Raw genomic sequence first — 7,793 nt, 5'->3', positions numbered from 1 at the left:
CAACGTGTGGAGTTTTGTTCTCAGGTCCATGACGTATTGAATTTCATTTTTACTATTAGAAGGTCCATCCTCCCAAGTTTCTTTAAGGACATCGAGGACCCCGCGGGGCTGACGCCCGTAAAGAAGCTCAAAGGGGGAAACCCCGTGGAGGCTTGCAGGACCTCCCGTACAGCGAACAAGAGGGGTTCTAGCCACTTATCCCAATTTTTGGCTTCTTCCTGAACAAACTTACGAATCATGGATTTTAACGTGCAGTTAAATCATTCGACCAGCCCGTCTGTTTGTGGGTGATAAACACTTGTTCGAATCGATTTAATTCCCAATAACTCGTAAAGCTCGCGAATAGTACGTGACATAAACGCCGTGCCTTGATCGATGAGGATCTCCTTTGGGATCCCCACCCGAGAGATTAATTGAAAAAGTGCACTCGCCACACTCTTAGAGGAAATAGAGCGGAGAGGCACTGCTTCAGGATATCGCTTTGCATAGTCCACCAGAACTAATGCAAAGCGATGTCCCCGTGCTGACCGCTCTAATGGCCCGATGAGGTCCATGCCAATTCGTTCGAAGGGGACCTGCATTAACGGTAGGGGGCACAATGGTGCTTTTGGGGTGGCCGGTGGATTCACCAACTGACATTCACGACAAGCCGCGCACCACCTGCGCACATTCTCGTGAATGCCCGGCCAGAAGAAGCGGGCCATGAGACGGTTTAGTGTAGCCGCTTGCTCTAAATGCCCGGCCATTGGATTACAATGAGCCGCCTGGAAAAGCATTTCCCGACGGCTTCTAGGTATTAATAACTGGGTTGTATCTTGCTTTGTCTGGGCGTCTTGGATCACCTGATACAACTTATCTTTTAAAAGTGAAAAATAAGGATAAGAGAGCGGTTGATCAGGGTGGAGAAGCTGTCTGTCGATAGAACGAACCTGATCAAAGGAATTTTTCAGCGTTTCATCACAGGACTGTTCCAGGGTAAAATCATCGCGCTCAGGGAGGATGTTCCGCTCGAGAGCACTCGGTTCCCCTGCAACAGGCTCCGGAGGTTCCGGTTCAGCCTCTCCCACCTGCGCAACCGCTACTCTAGCCTTCTCTCGTTTCCCCCAAGAGACATCCGAACACAAATACCCCAATAATTTATTAAATGAGGGCCAATTCGTACCCAAAATTATCGGATGCCTGATGTGCGGATTAACTGCTACCTCTATTCTATGCTTTTCTCCCCTGAATTGAATATCCACAGGCAAAATAGGATAATTCACCACTTCCCCATGTACACACCGAACCTTAACCATGCGGCTATTATCCAATGCCCTCAGATGAATCAGACTTTGATGGATGGAGGACTGGTTACATCCTGAATCCACCAAAGCCTGATATGTACCCCCCTTGATACTCACGGGTATTTGGTATAGGCCAGCTTGATCGAGGGCAGCCTGTGGCGCGTCGGGGACTCGGATCAATGTCCCCACCTCCATCAGCGGACACCTATCAATAGGTGAGGAGAGAGCGGAGAGGGCGTGGCTTGGCGAAAGGATCCCGTGGGCGAACTCCCACCCCTGGGAGGAGCCCTGGGCGGTGGCACTGGACCCACTGCGCTGTCTTCCTCGGCAGCTTGGCCACGAACTGCTCCAGTACCACACGATCGATCACGTCCTAGACGTCGCTACTGTCGGCCATCAACCACTTGCGGCAGGAATCATGGGCCAGTCATGGGCCATGTCCCCGGGGGGCCACCCTCGAGCCTCTGCCGACTTTTCGAAAAGATCCAGGAAGGCCTCCGGATCATCATGAGGTCCCATCTTGTTGAGTGGCAGAGGAGATGTGCTGTCTTTGAATGAGGGGGTGGCCCGGACCTCCCGGTCTACCCAGCTCCGGAACAGCTCGCGGTCTTCATGCTGGGCCCGGAGGAGCGCCTCGAAGCGTTTGTCCTGCTCCTCCTTGATCGCCAGCATGTGTTGGTGTTGTTCCAGATGAAGACCGGCGAGCGACTGGATGGAGTATATTTCGGAGTATATTTAAAGATGGGTACTTTATACTCTTACTTGAGTAAATTTTGGGGGAAAAATCTGTACTTTTACTTCGTTACTGTGGGCGACGCTCCTCTCGTTACTTTATCTTAATGCAATAAATGTTATAAATGCTTCAGTTTATTCCAAACGCGCCGTCTACTTTTCTCTGGGCAATGAGCGATGCCCATTCGCGAATGATTCATTCTTTTGAGTCAATTCTGTTCAAAGGCTTGATCAAACCAATTGGCAAACGAGTGAATTGGTTCATGAATCAGTTTGAATGAGTCGTTCAGTTCCCTGCCGCACGCGCTGAGCATCTGAAGTGGTTCACTCAGAGTTGTAACATTTAAGAACAGAAAGAGCGTTGAAAACGTGGCTGGAACTGCACTGAATTGAAATCTGCAAAGGCTATTATTTGCTAGCGATGGAGATCCTTATTAGATGAACACCGCGTGTGCTGTCTACTGTTTAACAGGTAATAACTTGGGCTACATTCGATTACAGTACACGATACCACTGTGACATTAGTTTGTTGTACGTGTGTGGCTTATAACAGAGGGGAGTCAAGTTGAATGCAGCTTCCAAAAGACAAAAAATAGCCGATTAAGATTTTATTAATTTTAATACAACCACTCCGGCGTGAGTATGTTCAGCAAGTCATATCATAAGCTGCTAAATTCAGATCTGTGATTGCTTGCTGGCGCTGAGCCAGAGACAGACGCGTTTTTACAGCGCTGCGCATTATAACCAATCACACATGATTCTTTTGAGCTTATTAAAGCATTGGCCAATCAGAGGCGTTCAGATGAGTCATCGCTAAAATGCCGGTGCTTCCTTCACTCGCTCGCTGACTGGAGACCTCTTTCTGGCGAATTCTCTCGTCAGAAACAACAAAGTGCAGATGTGTGTACGAATCTTTAATTAAGATATTGATTTCACAGTGTTAACAGTTTCAGTGATTTTAATGGGAGCTTCTGGGAGTGATTGAAATCTAGACTGTCAGTGAAAATTATCTTTAATAATGTAAATGTTATTTGCTCTCTTTCTGAACAATGAAAGATTAGTAGCAATATTTATATCACATTTACTTTCAATGTTAAATTCACATTTAATATAAAGTCAGTCGTATTAAAAATATGTTATGGCATGACACCTATATCTGTTACTTAAGTAAACAGACAGGGTTTTATAATAAATTACATAAATTTGAGTAAAGGCTGATGAAATATATACATTTATACACGCACACATACATTACATACATTTTATCTATATATCTAAATAAAAATAGGCTCAGTATATATGACCCAAAGTAACTAGTAACTAACTACTTGAGTAGATTTTTTATCCGATACTCTATTACTCTTACTCAAGTAACTATTCAAGACTAGTACTTTTACTTTTACTTGAGTAAATATTTCTAGAAGTACTTTTACTTTTACTTGAGTACAGTTTTTGGGTACTCTACCCACCTCTGCATGTGTGACTGCATCATATAATTACTATTAATTAATAATATTGATAGTTCATCGTCTAGCTGACTACATCTTGTATTATTATTATTATTTTTTATTTTTTCTAAAATCCTGTCAAACGTGCACAAACTACTAGCTACTACTAAATATTGTAAAAACATAATTTTCTGTAAAGTTGCTTTGTAACGATATGTATTGTAAAACGCGCTATACAAATAAACTTGAATTGAATTGAATTGAAGTAATTTCACGGCTGGATGTCTAGAATCTAGTACGATTGGATATTTCAGGGCAGGATCTAAGGTTTCTGCAGGTCGTAACCTACCACCAACCCGGATTAGATTGGTGGATGTGTCATATTCTGGAGTTAAGGTAAGTAAGGGGCTATTATGTTGAAGAGGTTTGCCTGATCTCAACTGTTGTAATTCTTCAGGGAAACTCTCACTTTGTACCTTCTGGAGTATGAATGTCTCTGCTGTTTGGTAAGTGCTTGCTGTAGGTTCTCCTGACTCTCCAGTCACCCCATGTAGCTCCTTTGCAATGGCCTTCACCAGCTCTGTCCAGGTCTTTTACTCACTGCCAAATTGTCTGTTTACAGCTACAACTCCACAGAATGCAGATTTCTTGAACTCAGACTTGTCGATCTCTGGGCACTCTGTAAGGTTTGCTGGCCAGTTCTCTGAGGAAAGGAGCAGGAATGGGGGCACATGGCTCCATCTGTTTAGCTTAGCAAGGTCTTTTAGAGCCTTTCCTCTTTTAAGGTCGTCCGCTGGATTTTGAGCTGAATCCACGTATCGCCAAGTGGTGGTGTTGGTAAGCTCATGGATTTCAGCCACTCTGGTACCGACGAAAACCTTGAGATGGCAAGACTCTGACTGAATCCAAGACAGCACTGTAGTAGAGTCTGTCCAGAGAACTGTGTGGCGAAGTGGTAATGTTAACTCCTTCTGCAACTGGGTTTTTAACTGTGCACCAATTACCGCAGCACAGAGCTCCAAGCGGGGTATTGACAGGACTCTTTTAGGTGCTACTCTAGAACGTGCCAATACGAATGACAGATGGATCTTACCCTGCTGATCTTAAGTGTGCAGGTAGGCGACTGCTCCATATGCGCTCTCTGAAGCATCACTGAACACGTGAAGGTCTGTAATAGATTTTGTTTGATCGACTGAAGCTGGTACATATGATCTTGGGAAACTCTGAACCAAAGCTTGGGGAAGTTGAGTATCATCCCAGCTGTGCTGCTTGTTCCAAAGTTGTTGGACCAGTACCTTAGCCCTCGTAGTATATGGGAGGATATATCCTACGGGGTCATACTGACTGCCTAAAACTTTATAAATAATCCTCATGGTTGGAGCCCCATGATCGATGGGTCGGTGACGGTAAGTCAGGACATCTACTGGGCAATTCCAGCTAAGGCCCTATGTGGACTCTTGGACATCAGTCTTTTCATGGGCTAGCCAGAGTTCAAACCCATCCGATCTTGCTTCAGGTGGAAGATGGGTAATGACATCTGGAATATTGCTGGCCCATTGCCTCAATTCAATGCCTCCCTCAGCTAACAGACCCCTTAGCTTGTCAACCAATTGCTTAGCCTCCTCTGGTGATGGCAAGCTCTGCAATCAATTGTCAACGTAAAAGCATCGTTCTATGGAGAACCTTGCATCATCACCCGGTTGGCTATGGTCTTTTACATGCTTCTCTAAGGCAAAGGTTGCACAGCAGGGGCTGCACGTTGTCCCAAATGGCAGAACTTGCCATTCAAAGACATCAGGGGTGCCCTTTTCCTTGGAGTCACCCCAGATAAACCGAAGAAGTGGTCTATCTTCAGGAAGAAGGCGGACCTGGTGGAACATGCCCCGGATATCCGCACTGATACGGGTTCAGACACGGAATCTGAGTAAGACCCCCAGGAGAGATTAACCCAAGATGGGGCCAGCGAGGAGTGAATCATTTAAACTGAGACCATTAAACTGAAATGGGCAATCAAACACCACACGATTCTTGGCATTATGGTGCACCATGTGATGTGGAATAAACCGGCACTCACTACCTCCTTCTCTTTCTTCTGGACTGAGCCTTCTGATTGCTCCTGACTGAACCAATTTCTGGATTTCGGTGGAATAGGCATCAGCTTGTTGTGGGTCTCTGGCATGACTGCTTCCATAGTGGTGTGAAGATGGGGCATGTCACCTTTACGTAACAAGGGTGTTGCATACCGGCGTATTCCATTCACCTTTATGCGAATTGTTTTGGCTTCCAGTAGTTCGATGACCCTTTGGTCCTGCTTTGACCTTGTGCACTCCGTTTCATTCCGAAAGGGCAAAAGGTTGACCGAACCGCTCATTCAGGGCCAACATGGTGTCTCGGTAAGGTGTAGGGGAGTGCAAGAAGGAGTCTGCTATTAGACAAGCATCGTCTAATTTCAAGTGGTCAACCAGTACTTGATATTTGAACATCTCAGTACTATCAGGTGGCAGAAGATTTTCCAAGGTTAATTTTAATCGAGCAAGTTAACATTTCTAGCAATATTACTGAAAATAAGTGAAATGCTACAGCTCAATGGATTGGCATATTAGCATCTGAATAGGACATTTTACCACATAATCTTCATTAACACACTTATACTTGCAATTCACAGTAGACAGATTAACTAAAAACAATCTATCTCAATGTAGACCATGAAAACAGTAGAAATAAAGCTATTGTAAAATATCACGGCAGACATAACGTGCATATAAATAAACGCTGGTTATGCCCGCACAATCAATCGAAAATAATTATCATATCTGCAAATGCCGGCAAGATTACAACTTAATCTCAATATTAAGCATAATTTAACAAGAACAACTCACTTATAGGATGCACGCACACATATTATGCTTGTATTGGATTGGCTAATATCTCTTCTCTTCAACTTTGCTGTGCAATGGCAAAATGCCGAAAAGTCTTAAAAGGGCAACACATCTTAAAGGGGCAACATGTCTTAAAAGGGTCATGCATGCAAGACATTTGTACACAATTACTGTGGTAAAAAGCATGGTACCATGTTTATACTACAAATACAAAAACTACAGTTACGACGGGAGATACATGATGTGTGTTGTGGTTACTGAGGGTTTTATTACACGTAACATGGTTGAGCGACATGTTACTATGCTAAAAACATGTTAAATGCGTTACTTTTACATGACCTCTTTCCACCACAGGCGAATTTTAAACTAATATCACAATGAAAACTAACTTTATAATGCTGGCGGAATTCGATTGAATGATATGAACGTCGAACAAGTTGAACAGGATAAACAGCGTCCAGTATCGATTTGGCAAGTTAACTTGAGTTTATTGAACACAATTTATCTTTGGCGGTATATTTCCTTATGGGGCTTCTTGCTCCCAGAATAATTGAACATACAAGAGCTTTAACATTAACCACCCGGAACCATGAATTTAGAAATACATAATAATTAAGACTTTTAATAAAGTCTTTAAAGCAAACATTGATAATCATGTAGATGTGGCAGTGGTACGTCTATCCTTTAGCCTGGTTATGAAGATGAGTGTCTCTCAGCAGTGAGGTCCGTACCAGCTAAGATTTTGGAAGCCTTAGTGATCTGAAACAAAGAAGACGACAGCCAGAAGGGAGGGAGGGTTGCGATCCGTTGAGCATACTTACCGAGCAGTAGTGCCACGTATATATATATGTCCCGTGTCTAATAGGAGAGAGGTGGTGATTGGAGTGATTTGACAGATGACCGCATCTGCTGTTCACAGCCTTGCCTCCGTGGCCTGACTGAACTAACGCTGCGTTCGATTTCAGACAGGAACCACTTTGGCAAGTTAACTTGAGTTTATTGAACACAATTTATCTTTGGCGGTATGGTTCCTTATGGGGGTTCTTGCTCCCAGAATAATTGAACATACAAGAGCTTTAACATTAACCCCCAAAACATAATGAGAGGTATTACTGCTTGAAGAAGAACCCCCCAGGTATCACGGCAAGAGGTGACCTCCCAGCGGGTAAAAACAGCAGCCCCTTTTCCTTTATCATTTTTTTCTCATCTCCTTCTCATTCAAGTTTACCTTCATCTCGATTTAAGTAGCAGAGGTGTTCATATATATATATATTTTTTTTTTCCATCTTCTCATTCAACTTTTCCTTCTCAATCTCCATTAACAAAACAGCAGCCCCCCCTTTTTTTACATAGCAGCGAGGGTTTTCTCTCCAGCTGGAGAAAACAGCAGTTCCTTCCTCGTTCTTCTCATTCTCCATCTCCTTCTCATTTGCCTCCTCATTCTTCTCATC

Source organism: Carassius carassius, chromosome 21, assembly GCF_963082965.1.
Source record: "Carassius carassius chromosome 21, fCarCar2.1, whole genome shotgun sequence".
NCBI classification, from domain to species: Eukaryota; Metazoa; Chordata; class Actinopteri; order Cypriniformes; family Cyprinidae; genus Carassius; species Carassius carassius.
Note: the sequence above shows the minus strand (reverse complement) of the source record.